Source organism: Symphodus melops (assembly GCF_947650265.1).
Source record: "Symphodus melops genome assembly, chromosome: 8".
Classification (NCBI taxonomy): Eukaryota; Metazoa; Chordata; class Actinopteri; order Labriformes; family Labridae; genus Symphodus; species Symphodus melops.
Window position 1 is genome coordinate 21,719,432 of NC_136698.1, and position 21,002 is coordinate 21,740,433.

A 21,002-nucleotide genomic window follows, 5' to 3' on the forward strand; every position below is an offset into this window, starting at 1 on the left:
GCTCACCATGGCATCATTCCTGTAGTTTCTCATTACCACATGAGCAGAAAATATTTCCACCCTGTGCCTGTTCATACAGAGTTTATTGTTCATAAAAAATCTATGTAATGAATATATTTTCTCCACAAACTACAGATATGGATAGTGTTTTGTTGAAAAAAAGGCATTAGCTGCAACAACTGGATAAAGGGGTTCACTTGCTGTATATGTGATTTAATTAGGTGTTTTAACATAAGTCATATGATATATTGGCAGGAATTGGGTCTCTCTTCTTTAAAAATAAATAAATACCTGTGAGAAGTCGTTATCTCTTTATGAACAAGCCTAAAATGAACACCATTATCTGACCAATGATGGAAAATGCAGGTTCGGAAACGATTTTTTACCCAAAGATATATTGTGTATAACTCACAATATATGTTGAGAGACACAACACTCGGAGCTGGTGAACACACTGAAACATCTCAAGAGACATACTCCAAAAAAACATTCCTTAACCCCTCAATACGAGAGAAGAGCATTTGAGCAGCTTTATTTACAAAACACAATACGTGGTGAGCTCCTCAAAGATATATTGTGTATAACACACATTATATCTTTGGGTTTGCAACGAACGTATATTAATTTCCCAAAAAAATAAGAAAGAATAATCTCATAATAATTTGTGGGAAGTAGATAATTATTAAGAATGTCTTTTACATTTGGGACATCAGGTTCTCTGTACATTAAAAATAAAGAAGACAACAAAAGGTCAATTATGTCTACAGGAGGCACCACAATTGACCAAACCCAAATGTTCCCCATTGGAACTTTACATAAAACCCCGTTTTTCATAATCATGTCACAAAACTCATACTCTAAAAGGGACTTAATTAAAAGATCTTCAACTGGCAGGAACTAAAGACAACAATTTCAAGTACTTTTTTTAGGATAAGATACCGTTTTTTTGTAAGTGAAAATCAGTGGCCATGCACTCAATCCTGATCCACAGAATCAAACTCTCTGGAAGGAAACTGATATGGGTATGTAGCCACACAAACCCAGAGGGCTTGTTCCCAGCTCGAGTATTACTTGACCATTCTCCTCAGTATTTCAGAGGATGTAAAATTGGAGTCTAAAAGAGTGACTTCAAGTGCTAAGCAACAAAGCCAATCCAGCACTTCCACTTGAGATAAATGTTCTGAAACAATAGAAGGAGACACAACACACTGAACACACTGACACATCTCAAGAGACATACTCCAAAAAACACACTGCTCAACCTCTCAACACACGAGAGGAGCATTTGAGCACAAATGACGGAGCCGTCAATTGTTTCCTGAAGCCTTCTTTAAAGTCATTACTTGTGACATAGCAGGTACTAATACATAGAGAGGCTTATTCATGTTTGTTTTCATTGAAAACAGGATGTTGAGTAGACACTAAATACCGAGAGTTTTGCAGGTGACTTCAGATCAGTATGTTCAGACCTGCTCAGAACCGGCTGTTTCTGTGTCTGTTGTTTTAAATGCAAATAAGCTTTGTCACACCACGCCCCTCTCTGGACGGGCACCATGTCCTATTGTTTGCAGTGAGAAGGCAGACTCAGAGGGGAAAACAAACACCTAGCTGCGAGAGTGTCACCCACTGAGGGGAGGAGTTACTGCCCTTTGTGATATCATCGGCCTGTTTGAGCACACGTTTTCTAAAAAGTGGAGCAGACCAAATGCAGAGAGGATGGACTTTTTTTCATAACTGGGGGTTTTTAAGACCATGGTAAAGTGCATTTTGCATGATATGTGGCCTTTAAAACAGTGTTTAGGTCAGGTTGTCTGGATGGAGGAGAGTATAAACTCCAGTTATGCACATGTATTTGTAAGTCCTTGTCCTTGGCTGGCGGGTCAGCCTGTCTGGACAGAACGTTCCCTCACTTCTGATTAGAGAGCACCTTCATGTTATGCTGACAGCACTTTCATTGGTGTGACATTTTTTTAACTTATAGATTGAAATCCATTACTTAAATGATGGGAATTTTGTTCTAAAAAGCTGGAAGGACAAGAATGTCCTCTCTGTTAAAAAAAAAAAAGATCATGTGCCATTTGTACCAAGACTTACAGCGCTTCCACTGCAAGTCACCTTGTGTGAAAAATGACTGTACTCTTTCAGAAGCAGGGGCAGTGGTGGGTGGCGCTGTTGTATAGTATAGCCGAGTTGGTCCAGGTGGATGATTGAAGAACATTTGAGTCCATTTATTTACGTCTATTGGATGAATTGTGAGGCAATGGACCTCTTGGCTTCGGAATGTGGAGGCCCCATCTCCGAAAAATATCACAGCTGATTGTATATACTGTGACATCATGTATACCGTAAATTCCGTACTATTGAGCGCACCTGGATATAAGCCGCACCGGCTAAAAATAAGTAAATAAATGTATTTGTACATATATAAGCCGCACTTGATTATAAGCCGCAGGTGTCCACGCTATAACAAGAGCTATTTACACAGACGTAGGCTACCGGTAACATCCGCAAATACTGTAGCGTCCGTACGGACGTTAAAGGACGACGAGAGCGTTCAAATAATAACTTTTAATAACCCGATCACTGTCGGCCGTGACCACGCCGTTTACAGCAGAGAGCAACACATAACTTGCCGTAACAATCCAACTCTCTCCCCCAGCGTTCTCTCATACAGCCACTCAACACGTTCTCGCTGGTGCATTCACTGACTCTCCACATAATCGGAATTATGAACACATTATCAACTACTGACTTTACAACATGAACCGTTACAATACGAAGCCTAGCCGACGGTGTCTGTAACACGGCTGATGAAAAAGATGACCGTAATATATTTCACAAGAAAAAGTCCATCCATTCACTGCCTCAGAATGACTTCATTACTCACTTCCTCAGTCTCTGTTGTCGCTGTCAGTGTCATCTTAACGTGCAGCAGCTCTGTTAGCTTCTTTGACAGCCAGGTCGATCGCCTTTAACTTGAAAGCTGCATCATATGTATTTCTCCGTGTGTTTTCCATCATGAGGGTGCGTGCATGAAGCGCAAAATGACTGATATTAAGATCCGACGTGACGAAGTCAAATGTTTTTGCGGCAGAAGCTCATTGTCCCCCATAAAAAATCCATGCATTAGCCGCACCGGAGTAGAAGCCGCAGTGCTCGAAGTGTGAGAAAAAAGTAGCGGCTTATAGTCCGGAATTTACGGTATATTGAAGTTGAAATGACAATAATACATTTCTGTCTCTAAAGCCCGGCTCATACTGCAGGATAATCCTATTTTGAGTTCTGAATCTTCCTTATCAACAAACATAGGGTCGCCCCTGACTCAAGGCTGCTCAGAACCGATCTGCCCAAATTATCTTCGGCCCACCTAGTGCTGGCTGTCTTCTCGGAAGCGCTCGCATGAGCGCTTTGCGTGCTGAGAGAAAAAGCGCTGCATGTCTCCATGACAACAGTTTGTTGAAAACGGCCGCTGTATGAACGACAAGGCTCTGTTACTCTTTACTGTGTGTTTTATCATATTTGAGAATAGTTTTTCCCTTTAGTATGAGCAGTGTGTAAGCTCAGTGTGAGCCAGGCTTAAATGTTCATGAACGCGTTTTGTGTACGATCAGTGCCCATTTTTCGATCTCAATCAATATACACTTAAGGTTTGAAGAGACTCTAATCTTGCTCATCTTTTCAAAGGGTACTATTTCCAAGTTAAAAGCTGCTGCTTATGTTATGACCACAATAGTTTGTAAGTATTTTTAAAGTGGAAGAGCTTCCATCTCAGTTACCTAGCAACAGGAAACTCCAGTGAAGTACTCTGAAAGGGAAAGCACTGCCAGTGCAAAAGAAGACATTTGTGGACCTGGTCATTCATTGATTTCCAACATTCCGATGCTGTAATAGAACATGTTAAAATGCCAGTCCATTGAGAATGCCTCATGTGAGGGAAGACAGCTTCGTTTTCTTCAGTGCTGAGGTTTCAGTACAAGAATACAAATTTCTATTTCACAAAATTTTGGAAATTGAAAAACTGCCATTGAAACAATTGATTTCTGAAGTGACAAATTAAATGACAAAAACACAATGTTCTGTTGATATGTTATGAGCAAAAAAAAAACCAAAAAACAATTATATTTTTCATCGCCGACACATTGCAAAATAAGTCCTGCGAAATGGAAGGAGGAGGATGATGAGGTGCACTTCAAGTGTGGTCACCCAAGGGCTCCAGACTCAGAGTTAATCTGGGCATGACCCAGAGTCAAAGAACCAAAATGATTACAAAAGCAGCGCCGAGTCGTTTGTAGTCGTTTTGTGGTCATTTTGCATCCCTTTGTACTCATTTAATTGGCTTCCGTTTAAAGTCACTTCAAACAGAGGCTCTGGGATGTTGCCTAGTTGGCTCTTTTAGAAATCCATCCTCGCATGTGCCTCTTCCTTTCCCACCAACAAATGCAACTATTACTTAAAAATCTCTTAATCATGGACTTTAGCTGACACATCAATTCAAACACAAATTCTTCAAACCATTTCACGAAAAAATAAGATGATTCACATCCATATGTGACTTGAATACACTTGTCGGTACTTTAATTTTCAGCATTAAAGATTACTTTGAATCAATCAATGACTACCCCTTGAACTCATCAAGCAGCAAATGCAAAGTGTGCAAATCTCTAAAAAGTCCAGATGTGAAGCATGTAATAACCCACTAAAATCTGCTCTTGGTGTTTTTAACTTTAAACAGAGAAGCTGGAGAAAACATTCCAACTCCTGTCTTTTCATTTTATAACCATCATTTGGAATCAATGACTCACAACTGCACTACATTATGTGACTTGTTGTTAATAATCTCGGTCTCTACTATATCTAACTTTAGTTTATAATCCCATGATCTTTAATGAGACCAACAACTTGGATTTGACAAATCTGAGTGCCGCTCCTTCAGCCTGCCAAAACAGAGTGATCTATTAAAATTGATCCATTAAATCTGAAAAGTGCTTGTCATAAGCAGTGCATGGACGCCTGATGTGTATTCTAAATGTGACTGAACTGTAATTACCCTCCCAGTCGAAGCAAGTAGTTACCTGCCTTGTTGGACACAACATCTGACCCCACACTTTACCCTTTAATCTACATGCTGCCTGTCACCCTAAAGTGAGAGAGAAGCCCCAGCACTGAGTTCTTTTCATGTCATTAGAGGGTTTGGAGTGAAAGTAGGCCAGCTATTTCTGACTCATTTTCATTACCGCTAAAAGTCAGAAACAGTGTAGGAAAGTGGAACACCCGAGTAGAATGGAGTGGGAGCTCAGTAAGTGTCTGTATGTGTGGCCATGTGTGTGCTCGTCTGCAGAGCGATGAGGCACTTTTACTGGTTCACTGAAGGGCCAACTGTTTACATGGCACGACTGACGAGAAGACAAGAGAATACAATACATGCATGGACTTTATCTCCTGCCTGTCTCGTCAGACGAAAAAAAAAAAAAAAAATCACACACTATGCCTTTCTACTTCCTCTTCTTTGGGCTTTTATATATGTGTGTGTGTGTGTGTGTGTGTGTGTGTGTGTGTGTGTGTGTGTGTGTGTGTGTGTGTGTGTGTGTGTGTGTGTGTGTGTGTGTGTGTGTGTGTGTGTGTGTGTGTGTGTGTGTGTGTGTGTGTGTGTGTGTGTGTGTGTGTGTGTGTGTGTGTGTGTGTGTGTGTGTGTGTGTGTGTGAGAGAGTCAGGGTGATGGAGAGAAGCAGGGGGAGCAGAGAGATGGAAAAAGAACAGTGAAGAAGACAGACGAGTGGAAAAAAAGAGTGACATAGCAATGCAGCGGAGTGTCAGACAGAGATAAACTTCTGTTGCTTTTTACACAGCAAGCTGCTACCACTGCATCTGCTGACCACAGTTGTTGGTGTTCCCTGTTTTGAATTGGTGGCAGCAGGGTGCAGCTCAAACACCGTGGGTGCTGGCTCCATCTGATGGTGCTAACAACCTGTAGCATATGCTGGAGAACAGGTGGCATTACTCTCAAGCCAATAATCCCCGTTGCCACTCAGTCCAAGACAATCCATACGCAACACAATATCTTCCAATGGTGCAGGGATATTCTGCAGGGATCGACGGCTCTATCAGGAAGTAACACGTCATGGTCCACCAAACTCTGCAAAGATCTCTCTTTTATTAAAAAAGGTAGAAAGCTGTGTCCCCTGTAAAACCCCTTAAATAGGTTTTCTCTAAACTTTGGCAGAGATAATCACTCCCATGATTCCCTGCGAGCCTCGACATCATCGTTATTCATTGTTTTGATTCGGTTTAAGGACTTAAATATTGTGTTTAATAAAAAAAAAAAGTTCTTTATGATGCTCCATGTGTGGCTCTGATGCTGGGTGTTTTAAATGCTGCCTATCAGTCACTCATCATGTCTGTGTGCTGTTTAGATTTTGGCCTGTACTTTTTCTTATTAATTTCAAACAGGGCTCAGCATTAAGCTGGCTTTATCATCTTTGCTTTGCAAATAATAGCTTTCAAACTTTTACCTCTTCATAGCATTGACATCTCTTTCAAAACATGTATTCCCCCTTTATTTACTTTGCAGTCAGTGAAGCACAGAATCCAACCTGCTTTTCATTCAAACATCCACGGAGAGGAGACGAGAGACAAAACGGGAGAGCTTTATTTGTCAGCTTGCCGGAAAGCTCTCAAACCTCAGCCAATTAGTGGAGAGCTGTATAGCTTCACAAAGCTCAATGCCAGCAGCTACTGACATTTCACCCAAACCATATACAAACACACACACACACACAAACACACAAAGGGATGCATGAGCACCAAAATTCAAGTAAGTGTCACAGAAGCTATACAGGCCCAAACATATCCACACCCACTCTTAAATCCTGGAGTGCGCGTGTGATGCTCACACACAGATGTGTAGCCTTGAACACATGAGCACACTACTCACAGACAGAGAGACTTAAGGAAGGGATTAAGTATTAATTTGGTCCTTGTTTAGCAGTGCGGCTCATATCAAAAGGACAACTGGCTTTGTCGACATTCTGCTGTGGGCTGCGGGGCTGATGGGTCTAAATTTGAGCTGTGACAGCAAAGGCTGATTGTTGTATCTGTGTATTTGTGATTTTCAGAGGGCCTTATCAGTCCGCAGCAAAAGAGTGTGTGATGTGTTGATGCAGGGGTCTCAGTTAAAAGGACTGGTTATCAGCATTCAGAATGGCAAAGCAAGCAGGTCTCCCGTATGTTATGTGAGGCGCATAGAAATGGAGAGGACTGAACGTTTGTATGTATTTATCGCTAATTAATAAAGTATTGGTTAAGTCCCAAAAAACAAATTTGAGCTGGGATATAGAAGGAAACTCCTTGCTTCATTGATAAAGGTCAGTGCTCTCAAAAATTCAAATGACTCAAAGAAAGTACTGGAGCACACAAATCAGGTGTTTTGTAAGTTCCAGTACTTTCTTTGGATTAGTATATACTTAACGTTTTTCAGACTGAAGTCAGGAAATGTTGATCTGAAAAACAGTAGGCCTGGAAAAAAAATCGTTTGAACTCTTGAACACAGAGTGGGGCTTCAGCTGCCTACTGTCTAGACATTGTATTGTCGAATAAAACCTTCAGCTGCAGTCAGAACCTGACATCTCTTTAGACTTCTCAGGACGTGTTTGATAGCACAGAAAGTAGACACCATGAAAGCTTACCCACATAAAATTTAAAGAACTTCACACAATGTATTTACTGTTTAAATGCAGTATATATAATTCCTTATGTGGTAGTTTCTGTCTAAAGTTACTGGCTTTAAACAATTGTCTCTGTCATATTCTAATAGAGGTGTGGGAGAGGACTGGAGAGAGGAACAGAAGACACATGCGGAGAGACAGCATCAAATGTCAAGCTGAGAGATGCAGGGATGGGAAAGGGTCAATGGAAAGGCTTCAAGTCCAACAGGAAGCAGCAGTTTGACAGGAAATGGGAACAGAGAAGGTGTCAAGTGAACAGTTGGCGACTCACAAGTGCACGGCTTCTTTTTGTATCAGTGAACGGTTGACAATGTAGGAAACAGACGGAGATACAACATATCTGAATACAGAAGAGAGGAGGTCTAAATGTAAACTGTATCAATGCAGCATTAATCGCCTGGTGTTAACACAGATTGATTATTGATCTGCAAAAGCAAATGCAGCTTAAGTTAAGGCAAAAAATAAAGTTTAGAGCAAGATAACATTTCAATAATTGGTTTCAGTCAGGATGGGGATTTTAGTGCTTTTTTGCATTGTTTGCCTTTATTGGAAAGAATAACTGAAGACAGGAACTGTTTGGGGGCAAGAGCGGGGAAACACATGCAGCAAGAGGCCGAGGCTGGATTTGGACAAATGGCTGCTGCAATGATGACTATAGCCTCCGAACAAGGGGCACGCAAAATAACTGCTAGGTTATGAGACACCCCCCATTAAAGAACTTCAATTGTATAAGATGTATATAATTTTGTTCATTTTAATTAGAACTCAAGGGAAAATACTTACATCATTTTGCACTTTGGAAATAAACATTTCTAACTCTGTGTCTTCAAAGCATGTGAGTGTTGCATAATCACATTGCAACGCTCACTGTCCACACTCTTTGCGCTGTGGATTCCAGTTTCCCCGTTTTAAACAGTTTGACACCTAATTCCCCAGCGCATGTCTATCCGAGCAACAGAGAGTAAAATAGAAAGGGTGTGTTAGAGTAAAAATGTCTTGTCGCACACGGGCTGTTAAAACACTTAAATAGCAACCAGCGGATTTTGTCGCTGCACTCACTTGTGTCATATGCTGTTAGACAGGCTGAAAGACTTCCTCCTTTTGAAAAGCACTGTGAAGTAGCTGTGACTAACTGTAATAGTTCTCTGGTGACACACTGATGTATTTTGGCCTGACTCTTGCTCTCATTGGGGGGCATCGAGATTTAAGAGAATTACTCATTTTCAATAGCCAAAGTTCATGAATTTAGTGATTTGTTCATTTTCTGTCCTGTGGAGTGGATGAAATGAAGAGTTTGCTTCAAAAACTTTAAGCAAAAAAGCCAAGAATGATCAGTTCATCATCAGAGGACTAACTGCTTCACTGACAGCGTTTCTGTAACAAGGTCATGATTTCCCTCTGCCTTCCTTTTGGCGTGCTTTTTCTCATTAGTAGTAGTGTTAGTTTAATTAAAAGGGGACAGTGAAATTTCATAAAACACGTGATTAAGCCAGAATTAGCCAGAAGGCTAGTTTTCATCTGTAGTCCTCTGGCCATGATGGGAAAAGGCAATAAAACACAACACAACCTTTGATAAAAACAATATTATGCCAATATATAAAATTTTTACATAAAGAAAGTTTGTAAAAGGTGGAAATATAAAGAATGTGGAGTAAAGAACAGCAGTACAACACGTAACGGCAGCAGAGACGTCCTCAAATCTTCATCTCGAGGGTTACTCGATTTTAGCAGGTAACTATTTGACTTTAAAAAACGTTCAAGAAGACTGAATTATATGCCATTTGGTTACACTTAATTGTACACAAGTTTCTTGGTCTAGCGCCAAAGGATAGCCCAGCTGTTCTGCCTTGAGAAGTACAGAGGCTGTATCCCTTGTCCCAGTTGCCGTAGACTTGAATTCAACCTCAGCCCGTTGTTGCATGAGAAAAAAAGGTTTAAAAGTATTGTTTTCCTGTGTGTTGATTTGTAATGTGTTCGGCAAAGTCTACAAAGGGTGGTTTCTATATATTGTGAAGCTCTTTTCACTTTGTGATTTGCACTCCTACTCACTACATTAAGGTATAGTAAAGCTCTCAGCCTGCAGTGAAAGATTTACTCATCCAACTCTGAGTCTTACTGCCCGCCTCTGCTGGTCACCTGTTGACTTTAGTTGAGGAGTCTTGTAATCAAACCAGGAACTCCTCAAGCTTTATTTTTGGTTTGCTTTACCATTATGACCTCATGATGCAGAAAAGATGTTAAAAAGTAACTCTGAGAGCTTCATCAGCGTCAGTATGTTTCCCAGCACAGCTTGCAATACACATTTAATGGAGCAGGATTTCCAATTGTGCTGTGTGCAGTGTGTGATGGTGAGGGCTGAAGCTTAAGACGGTGCAAGTCTTTTACACACGTATGCTGCTCTCATCAGTGTATATGACACTGTCAACTTTCTACAGTAAAGAACATGTATAAAAAATGTGTATATCACCCAATTTTATGGTAATACTTGTGTTTAGTGCAACATGGACCTCAGTGTCTTCACAACTAGATGTGATGTCAAGTGTTTGTCTGTCAGGACACATAAAACTGGAGAGTGGCATTTTCCCATTTCTTGTATGTAAAAAAAAAACCTTAGGGAACAACTAGAGGGGTTTTTGCCTGCCAAAGCCGCCAATGAAACTGACAGACCTAAAAATCCTTCAAGACTTATAAAATGATTACCACAGGCTGCTGGTTAGTATTAATTTCAAGCTCTACTTGCACTATTTTGATATTTAATATCTGCGATGGCTGCCAGGAATTTCCCAAGTCAACAGGCTTCCGTAACATGACAGTCTAACAACCAGCAGAGCAAGAGGATCAGACGGAGCAGTCTGCTGACACTTCCCGGCTGCTTCGGTAATAAAGCCGAATGGTGGCAAACAGCAAGACACAATTTCAGCTCAGCGAAGGAGAATAAAGCTGTGTAATGAAAGCACAGATGTAATCTGTACACTGTCTGCTGAGGGGGAGGGGGGGGCAGCAGAAGAGAGAGGAAGGCAGTGGGAGAGACTTTTTTGTTGTTGTTGTTTTTGTTTTTCAGATCAACAGAGTGATGACAATTAATTAATTGTTCAATTTCAGTAACAGGAAGGATGCTTTTTTCTTTTTTTTTCCATAGAGAGGCGTGGTCAGACACAGCTTATTTACATTTAAAGCTATAGACACAGACACAGCCTGTTCTGAGCAGGCCTGAAATAAAGGGGGTTTATAGGCATGATCAAATACAGGATCAGAGTGGATTTAGAATAAGACACATCACGCACATGTTTTGATGAGTTCTAAAACTGATTTAAACTGGTTGAAAAGGAGGATATATGTATAGTATATGTAACCTACCAGTACTAATGCAAAATATTCTCCGGGACCAGTGGGCTGCATTGAAAGGTCTGTTGATTGGTGGCTTGATCCCTGGCTGCTGCAGTCCATGCTCAAGTGTTCTATGGTTGGACACTGGAACCTTACATTTCTGCTGAAGCATTGCCATGACCGTGTCAATGTGTGTGAACATGTTTAGATCAGAACTAATGGGCAGCTTTGTCATTTTCATTGCAGCCTTTGACATTAGTGTATCAACGTACTCTACGTAGCACATGTGACATGTAGAGTAAAAGGGCTCTAAGTGTTCAGAGGACAAGAATGGCTTTTAAGTGCATCCAATTGACCATTTTATGGGTTTATTGTTTTATGAAAGAAGATGGTGGTCTTCTGTTTCGTAAGACATTTCCAGATATCGTTTGTCATTAAATGTCGACCTAATCAGTCAATGTTCTTTCCGATTTAACAGACAAAATTGAAATAATGTATGACAGTAAGTGTGCCTTATATATAATCCATCAAACTTTATGTAGCATCTTCCAGGCTAATTTCATTTCACAGTTAAAAGAGCAGAAAAAAAGTGATTCATGAAAAAGTAGTTTGTAAAAGATTATTGAGAGACAAATGTACACCAACAAGATACATATAATAAAATACAAATTCAAAAAAGGACAACAAAATAAAAAAGATAAGACATAAAAGGAGATAATAAAATTAAAACACAGAAAAAATGTTAATAAGTGTTAATAAAGCCAGACTGAAGAAAATAAATTTGAGATGCATTTAAAGATCTCAATATAAGAGACGCGATAGACCCCACATTAGCACGTCCAAAATATAAAACTCGATCTGATGTTCAGTGGCTACACATGACCAGCCTTTGGGTGACCGTGTCAATAATGGGATCGGTGATGGCTAACACCCAAAGTGAGAGAACGTTGAAGCAATCAATATTAGCAGAAATCACATGCTCCGCGTTACTCTGCGTTATTCTCAGGTCAGACATTTTGATGTTTGTTCACTGGTTGACGTAAATCCATAAGGGAAATGGTTTTTATGTTGAGGAATGTTGACTCAGTTGTTTTTTTGTTGTTTTTTTGCTACACAAGATGTCTGATCTGTGATCGTATTCTCTGGGTTCTTTCAGTATTACAAGATAAAAAATCAGATTACATCATTATTTACTCACCTTCCCTCATCCATTATCTTGTCCTCACCTCCCCCAGCTGTCTCCTGACTTTTGAGTCACTCTTCTGTTTGTGGTGTTTTCTTACCCTCCTCTTTCTTCCTCTAGCTTTGCTTTTAGTCACAATATATGGGTCAGTCAGCGATGATGAATTCAAACTATGTGAGTGTGTGTCTGTGTGTGTGATGTATTATAGCAGTGTGTGTGTGTGTGTGTGTGTGTGTGTCTGTCTTTGTGATTGTGTGTGGTATGTGTTTGATATATTAAAACAGTGTGTGCGCTGCATCCATCTCAGGCGGCCATTCCGTGCCCGGCTATAAATCAAAATCAGTTTCACCGTCACATCCAGGAAACCTGACAGAGACGCTACAGAGCCAGGATGCTGTGAGTGTGTGTGTTCCAGTCCCCCGCCTACTATGCTAATAGTGTACAACCCATTATTGAAGTGGTTGTCATTTAGGATAAGTATTTTACATTTACTACCTGCATCAAAAAAAAATGTTGGGAAATTTAAATAATTTAGTTGCATTATTATTCACGGCCCTGTTTCCGAGGTTTTCCAAGTCCAGTTTGCAAACCAGCCGTTATTTGACCTGTGAAGGGTTGAGTTAAATGGAGAAGAAAAACACACTGTTATAATAACAGCAAAGCTTGTTGTGTTGATGAAATTCAAGAGAGACTATTATATAGGGACAGAGGAGGAAAGACAAAATCCACCATGTTGTGTTTAGCTCTCATCTTTATAGCTAAGTCTGAAGAGAAGCGTTTGAAATGCATTGTAGAAAAAAGATACAGAGTTGAACTCAATGCAGAACAACCAGATCTCACAACTGTACTGCTGCATATCAAAAATCCCCTACAAATCCTTTTAAAATATTAATGAGTGATGCAATGAGACAAAGAGACGACAGGATGCAGAGCTATTCATGGACAGTTCTTGGATTTTTAGTTTCGAGTTTAGCTTCTGATGTCACCAACAGAGGGCGCTATATGGATCGCAACAATCATTATCATTCTCCAGAGTATCAAACAATGATTCACAGTTACATTCCAGTTAAGTGACTGTTTCCTTTTATGAGTTTCCATGAGTGTTTGATAACTGCAACTGAGTAATCCTCTCAATAAATGTGTCTATCTATGCGTATATTTGTCAGAGATAGATCTGAGAAAGATATCTACCGATGTATGAGTATCTGATTTATTTCACTCCCTAGCGTATCAGAGGCAAAAGTCCCAAATCAATCAGGACTTAATATATAAAACAATAAAATAACAATAATAATAAAACATTCCCTATGCTACTCTTAACTAAAATGATAACAGTAATGCCAGCAGTCAAGTCAAGTCAAACATTTGAAAAAAGGGCAACAGACTGTTACATGGGCTCCAGAGTCGAGAAGCTGTGATGCTGATTTACAGTATTTCAATGAAAATTGAATGATTCACTAAAAGTTAAAAGCTGTGCTGTACTAAAAGAAACCTTAATCGTGTTAATTGCGGCAACCCCTGTGAACAAAATGATATCTTGTATGGTACTTACACACACAAGTAGTGATCTCAAACTGAAGGAAACACATCCTGCTAGTTTTATCAATAGTAACTCTAATTTTCTAATTTTGAATCTTTTCTGGAAATTGTTATTTTAACGCACTTCTGGTCTGTGTGTCGTAAAACCTTTAATGCCGTTCTGTTATATTATTTGACATGTACTCATCTCTTTGCATACTTTACGAGTCATCGGAAGGACAGACTGAGTCGTGTTAGGTCATTACATCCACTGCTCTTCCATCCTAGACTTACAGAGAAGGATGTAATGCCATACAATGCAATACAAGGATACCATAATCCCTGCCGCAGTGTTGAAATTGTACACAAAATGTCAAAGACATCCTCTAATCTGAGAATGGCTTTCCAATCCACTAAAAGGGTTTTTAGTGCCATTTCATTGTGTTAAAAACTCTGAGCCACACACACGCGATCGCTAACACACACACACACACACACACACACACACACACACACACAGAAAGTGGAGGCCAGATGGGCACATCTGTGACCAACTGCCATCTCATACAGACCAGGTGTTAAAATGTCCCAGTGTGTGTGTGTGTGTGTGTGTGTGTTTATGTGTGAGTGCCCTAAAAGAACAGTGAGTCCTCAAACAGAGCAGGATCACTACACATTAGTAACCTCCTGGGAAAAAAAAGAAGAAAAAAAAACACCTGGGGGCTGGATTAGGCAGTATAAAACATTTTAGCCCCACCAAAAAAAAAAGAAAGAAAGAAAGAAAAGAAAAAAAGAGCACATCTGCGTGGAGATTGTGTTGTTAGGGGTGTTAGTGGTGTTGAGGAAAGAGAGATAAAGAATGCACAGATAGAGATACAAACATTACAGAAGACCTGGATCCAGGGTTGTCACAGTAACAGTTGTATAGCAGTCATACAGATTCTGATTCAGGAAAATGGTGGATTGATTTCGTATCTTTAAGATTATACTAAGACTTCTGATCACTGCACATTCTCCCACAGTGTGTTTCTCAGTGGTAAACGTCACGTCTCTTACTCCGTGTCCTACAGCATGCGAGCGTTGTTTCTTACGTCGTTGTCACGCACGCTCGCTGTGGACACTGCATCTGTTAAATATTGAATAGAGCTCTGTGAATTTCGATTTCCCCTTCCTTTACATAACATGTTGTACTTCTGTATTGAAGACGGACAAACAGATGTGTGGCGCTTTGTGTTGACGAGCACCTGGATCACATCAGAACACTCAAAGGCTCGTAAAAAAAAAAAAAAAGGTTCACGGTGAGCTGACAGCACTTTTTTTGTCCAGTGTTGACACGAGTCAGAGCTCGACATTGAGTATTATTAATGCATGGTTAATGTCCACTTTGTAAAACAAGCTACCAAGCTCTGTTGAGTGAGAAAAGTGAGCGTAAGCGCCTTGTAGAGCCGCCTCCTTCCTTGTTACTCAAACATATCCACCAGAGAGAAATGGAGCGTCAGCGTCAAGGCGCGCTTGCGTTGCTCTCTCGCAATTCGGAAACTCCAATATTAAGTAATAGGATCGAGGTGATTTTGACACTGACGCTCGCTTGCCATTAGGACAGTCTGTTATTCTTGACTAATAAATGATCAGGGTCCAGTGAACATCTTGCTGCAGTACAAGGATCACGATCCCGTGATGATAGATATTCTTCCTAACGGCTCGGCTCAATGTGTCGAAGGGAGTGTTAAGATCTTCTCTGACTCCCATCATTCACTATCATAGTAACCACTCAACTCTTGTATCCATGTATTGTAAAATTGCTTGTTCTGCTCTTTGATTTTTACTCGTGAATATCAGGTTGAGAATCTCTGAGGTTAGATTGAAATGCCTCTCCTGTGTTGTTCTTTTAATAATAACACTTTACAGTCAGCTATCCGTGCAGAGAGCAGACCTGTTGTTTGACTTCTGCCTGAAATTAATTTATTTCTGATCCAGCGACTGTAACACTCTGAATGTCTGCGCTCTCGATTGCACCTCGGCTTTTTGAAAGTCTCACGCTGGTCGTTGAAACTCAGACATTTACGCCAAAGTTGAAGCAAAACATATCATAACAAAACATCGCTGAGAAGACAGGACCTGTTTTAGTTCACCGACAGAGATCTGTAATGCTTCCACTTGAAGCGAATATGCTGGAAAGCCGTGCATTATTATTAGCTCAACATATAAGTAAGACACGTTCAGCGTGCGAGTACGGTCACATGTTTCTGTTCGCCTTGCTATATCTGCTGCTGTTCATTGTTGCTCTGGCAAGCAACCAGCTGGCCTCCACTCACGCTTTCATTTGCCCCTCCCACCAGGGGCAAATCAGGGAATCAGACTCATAACCCACGTCTGTGCAGCGCTCTTCTCTTTATTACCCTCCTGTCTGGCTGCATCCCATTTTCTCTTATTTGATGCATTCTGCGCCTTGCCCTCCACAAGTTCTTAATCTCCTTTTTTTTTTTTTTTACCCGGGCATGCTGTTCTTCTTTTTCTATCATCCTCCTTTGTGTTTATCCACTCTTTCTCATTCTGTCTCCTTTTCATTCTCTTAAATAACATTTTATCCTGCAGATCACTTCATCCCCTTTTTAGCCTCCATCCATTCTCTCCTTCTGTCGTCTTGCTCCGTGCGAGGTCGACCTCTCCGTCTGTCTCTGGCTCCGCGGAGGAAGAGAAGGAGGCGGGTGGCGCGGACTCGCCCTCCTTCCCTCGTTATCTCATTAAGACGGCTGTCAGAGCACACATGCAATTACCAGAGTCGCCATGCAAACCGCCCTGCCCCCCGTGTGGATTTGCTTTTTTTTTTTTACAAATCAACGTCTTCTCTGTGATGCGACTGCCGGAATGTTTTGATTACAGTGTGTGGTCTTTGAAGGTCAGCATTACATTATTTTGGGGACTTTTAACCATAACGATAGCACATCTATTAAAGGCGCAAATTAATATCAAAAGTCATATCCACAGGGGAACAAAAAATGTAGTGTTCAGGCCTTCCAGTGTAAAAAGTACAGACATTCCGGTCAATCATGTAAAAGGTATTTGAAGCTTTCCTGCTCCATCCCTAGCTAGACGATGCTCACTGTTGGTTGCTAACCCCTCAATTCCACCAGATCTGTGTGCACGCGTGCCCACTCCTGTGCATGACGGCTCCACAGATTCACTCGCGACAGCGCAAGATTACATGATGTATGTGGTCTAAAAGTCAATATGATGCTTATTAACACATAAACAAACACGTAAGCGGTTATTGTGTGTGTTTTTCTCTAAAATAAACCCGGGTGTTTTAATGTTGTGTCGCTGTCTGACTTCCCGTCCCGCTTGTCCTTTTCTCTGCTAAATTGGTGTAGTCGTGCTCTGGCAAAAATAAAAGCCTTGCGTATCTGCTCCAGAGCGCTCTGTACTGCCAGACTTGAGACGCAGCACAGCGACTCAGCTCTGGCAGAGTGGAAGCACACACATTGAGTAAATGAAAATCAGCTCCGCTGCCTGAGCAGAGCGGAAACGGACCGAAATGTGTTGGAATCGAGGGGTAGGGCAACGATGGTGCACGAATACAGAAAGAAATGATTTCTTTTTTTATTTTCATTCTTCGGACACAGTCATGAGATGACATGAGTATTACTATTTTCAAGCTGTCACTCCTCTTTGAGGAATAACTAGCATAATCAACACAAGCATCATCAGGCCTCGTTATTAGTAATGCTAATGATATTCTGGTAAACATTCAGCTTCATCTCATTATTTTGCTTTCTATTAAACTGTTGATCCCCGAACTGTTGAATTCATCACCGCTTTCATCGAACTGAACTTCGAATAATTGATGTTGTAGCCGAAAAATATATCAAAGCAACCAAAGATTGCTACAGAATGGGTCTTTAACTTCCATCGCAGGATTTAGAGGAGTAATAATTCTGTTGGTTTGCAGCCAGAGCGTTGACTGAGTCAGCGCTTCATGCCGGTTTGATCTGGTTATACAGAATCTCGAGGCAGCGCAGAGAGAAGTGTCACAGAGAGAATGAGATGGAGAGCTTGATGAAAGAGATTTATTTCTGGTTGAGATTTGATAACCTGTATTCTGGCGTCCCTTCGATGTCCTCAGCCAGGCTCTGCAGATGTTGTGTGCTTCTCTCTCTCTCTCTCTCTCTCTCTCTCTCTCTCTCTCTCTCTCTTTTTTTTCCCTCTCACCTCTTTCATAATTTCTTTTCAATCAGTTCCACCTGCCTTCTGTGATGGCGCTGAGATAAAATATCGGGGCCGCCCTCGGCTTCCAAAGTGGTTTATTGCCATAGAGACATGGTTCAATTCTGCACTAAGGCCTGAGATAAAACAATGAAAAAGGTCGATGTACAAAGCCAGATCAAAGAATCACCAGTTGTCAAACACAACAATTTGAACCAACGCAGCAATCTGATCACACCACACCATGCAACGGAAATGCATCACAAAGCAGGACTTATCAGCATCTCAAAAGATCATCAAAAAGTGATTAATGTGATTAAAATTGGTGGCTTTTCATGCCTTTTTTTTATTTGATTGGACAGTCTGAAAACAGGGACAGAGACAGAGGGATGACATGCAGTAAAGCCGCTACAGGTAGGATTTTAATTTAGGCCGTCCGCTTGGAGGACTACAGAGCTGAACAGTGACCGCCTACTATTTCAGAGACTCTGGTTCTGGAAGTAAATTTCCTCATTCAAATCCTCCACTGACATTTCACAGAATCCAGAGATTGAAGACTGTAACCACAACCTATAGTGATAATAGTACATTTGATTCAGTGCAAAAAACGGCATTGAAAGAAGTTGAAAAAAGCAACAAGAGTGTTTACATCATTTACTTCCAGAGTAAACGATATAAACCCATCCCATAATTCATTACAAATTATATTGTTTCTTCTTGAAAATAATTTTTGTGTTTGTTTTAGAGTTTGTACTTTTAATACAAGTGTTGTAATTACATTCACTGCGGAATAGGAAGGTTACTAGTACTTTTGGTGTCAGCTAACCAACTAGCCTGCTAGCAAAACTATCCATTCATACACCGCACAGATAGGTGGGAAACATTGCCATGGTAACAGCGAGCTCCGCCAATCAGAGTTGTTGCTGTGACACTGTTATTGTTGGTTGTAGTTCTAACCCAGATACCGTGAATAAACCCTGTTTTGATTAAAACCAGGTTGATATCTGTCAAGCTACTAAAGGAGCATACAGTACTATCATGTCACACTTAGGTAGCTCGTGGTCTACCTGTGCCCCCCTGACTGGTTATATAATTCAATATTAGCATTGGCTGCATCACTTACACATTTTTGGGTAAAAGAAAAAAAAAAAACATCCTTAGAAATAAGTCTCCCAGTCTCAATACATCCATCATAGTAATGATGGAGTTTCATCTGAACTGTCATCTTTGTGATCCGCTGTTCCCTCATCAAAATGATGCAGTGCATGAAAGGCCATAACAAAGAAATAAAAAGCTACACCATTGGATTAATTGTAGCTGAGGAACACCATCCAAAGGAGGAGGTGAATTACATTTACAGTCATAAATTATGCTTTTACCATGACACTTGAATGCATCACAAAAAAAAGACCACAGTCAATCTCACAACTGAAGAAAAGGAATCATCATTTATCCATTCAGATTGGCAAACACACTCTGTTTCATCTGGACTAGAAACTAGGAGTAAAGTGATGCAGATGTGTGTGGCCCTTCTACAGCAGGTAATTTGTGCAGCTGCAACCAGTGCCAGGAAATAGTTCAGCGTTGAGCATAGGGGCGGCTGTTGATCAGTTGGTGGAGTCGAGTTCAATCCCCAGCTCCTGCATCTACATGTCCAATTTGTAATAGCCTTAAAGGGATACTTCACCCATTTACATGAAGCTTTGTATCATTAGAAACATGGTAGTAGTGTTGAATGGTCATGAATCCAACCCTCATTTTGCCCTGAAATGAGAAAAATATGTTTTTCTTTGCTTTTCTTCATGTGATGCAAAAATCGTCATATTGCATCATATGAAGAAAACTTCCAGGCAAAGAAAAACATATTTTTCTCGTCTCAGGGCAAAATGAGGGTTGGATTCATTCAACACTACTACCATGTTTCTAATGATACAAAGCTTCATGCAAATGGGTGAAGTATCCCTTTAACCTCAAGTTGTTTCCTCTGCTTTGTCTGCTGTGTATGAATGAGATTGGTTTCTTCTGATGGACGCTTCATGTAGCAGCCTCTGACATCAGTGTGTGAATGGGTGTGGATGGGTAGGTGTGACAAACGGTGGAACAGTGCTTTCACAAGAAAAGGTGTTGTACAAGCTCAAATAGAAACAACATGATTTTGCCTGAACTATTTTTGTTTATTCCTGACAATCACTACTTGACTCTTTACTCGAATTGCTTTCTCTTTACTGTCGAGCTTCTCCGTAGGTGAATGCCTTCTCTGTTCTTTCAACAGTAGTTATTCACCTTTAAATAGAGGACTTATCGAACCGATGAAGAGGCTGTTGATGGACTGCACATCACATTTGTAGAACTGTAGCCTTTTTCCAGTGTGTGCTTACTTTAAATTTCTTTCAAGATAGTTTTTTTCTCTCCTCAAGAAGCCAGTCTTCACTCTGCAACCCAGTCACAAAACATATTGTTGTTATAAGTCCCCGAAGTGCGTCTTCAAATGTGGAAAAGGAGTTTCTGCTCCTGCAGCCTGGAAACTGCTGCAGGATGATCTGCGTCTGGGGGAGCTGATCCCCTTAAATCTTTTAAAAAGCAGATTGTAGGTTGTAGATGCTTTGAAGGATGACTCTGTGACTCAGGATATGGTGACGTGTCTGGATTGGATCTGTGTTTTATGTCTGTAGCTTGTTAAATGTGCTGCTGCCCCTCATGGTGGTCACTCTTGTAAATGGGATTCACTAACAAAGAAACAAACCACAACCACCACCAGATGAATGAGATTTCTACCTGACCTGATCACGATCCAGACTGTGCCTGCAATTAGAAGAACAAGAGGGAGGGAAGTGGAAGGAGGATGAGTGGATGAGAGGAAGGGAAGGGAGGTTGTGTTGAAGAACTGAGACAAACCGGGTGGAGTGAGATGGCTGGGTACATGTGATTTGTAATCTTAATGAGGTTATCAATATATTTGAAATAGACAAATCAAAATATATTAAAGGTTGAGTGCCCTTGAAAACAGTCTGCCATTTTTCTTATTGTTATTTGTGCTTGATGACATTTAT

The 21,002-nt window shown here is 40.7% G+C and overlaps 1 protein-coding gene and 1 long non-coding RNA gene across 5 annotated transcripts in view; both read left to right on the forward strand.

Annotated features, from left to right (window-relative positions):
* nlgn1 (neuroligin 1) overlaps positions 1-21,002 on the forward strand; it is a 472,336-nt gene that overhangs the window by 347,746 nt on the left and 103,588 nt on the right. The gene's annotated exons all lie outside the window — the stretch shown is intronic.
* LOC306828219 lies at positions 2,005-3,985 on the forward strand. The gene is made up of 2 exons (XR_013779712.1): positions 2,005-2,071; positions 3,328-3,985. It is a non-coding gene; the product is annotated as an uncharacterized lncRNA (long non-coding RNA).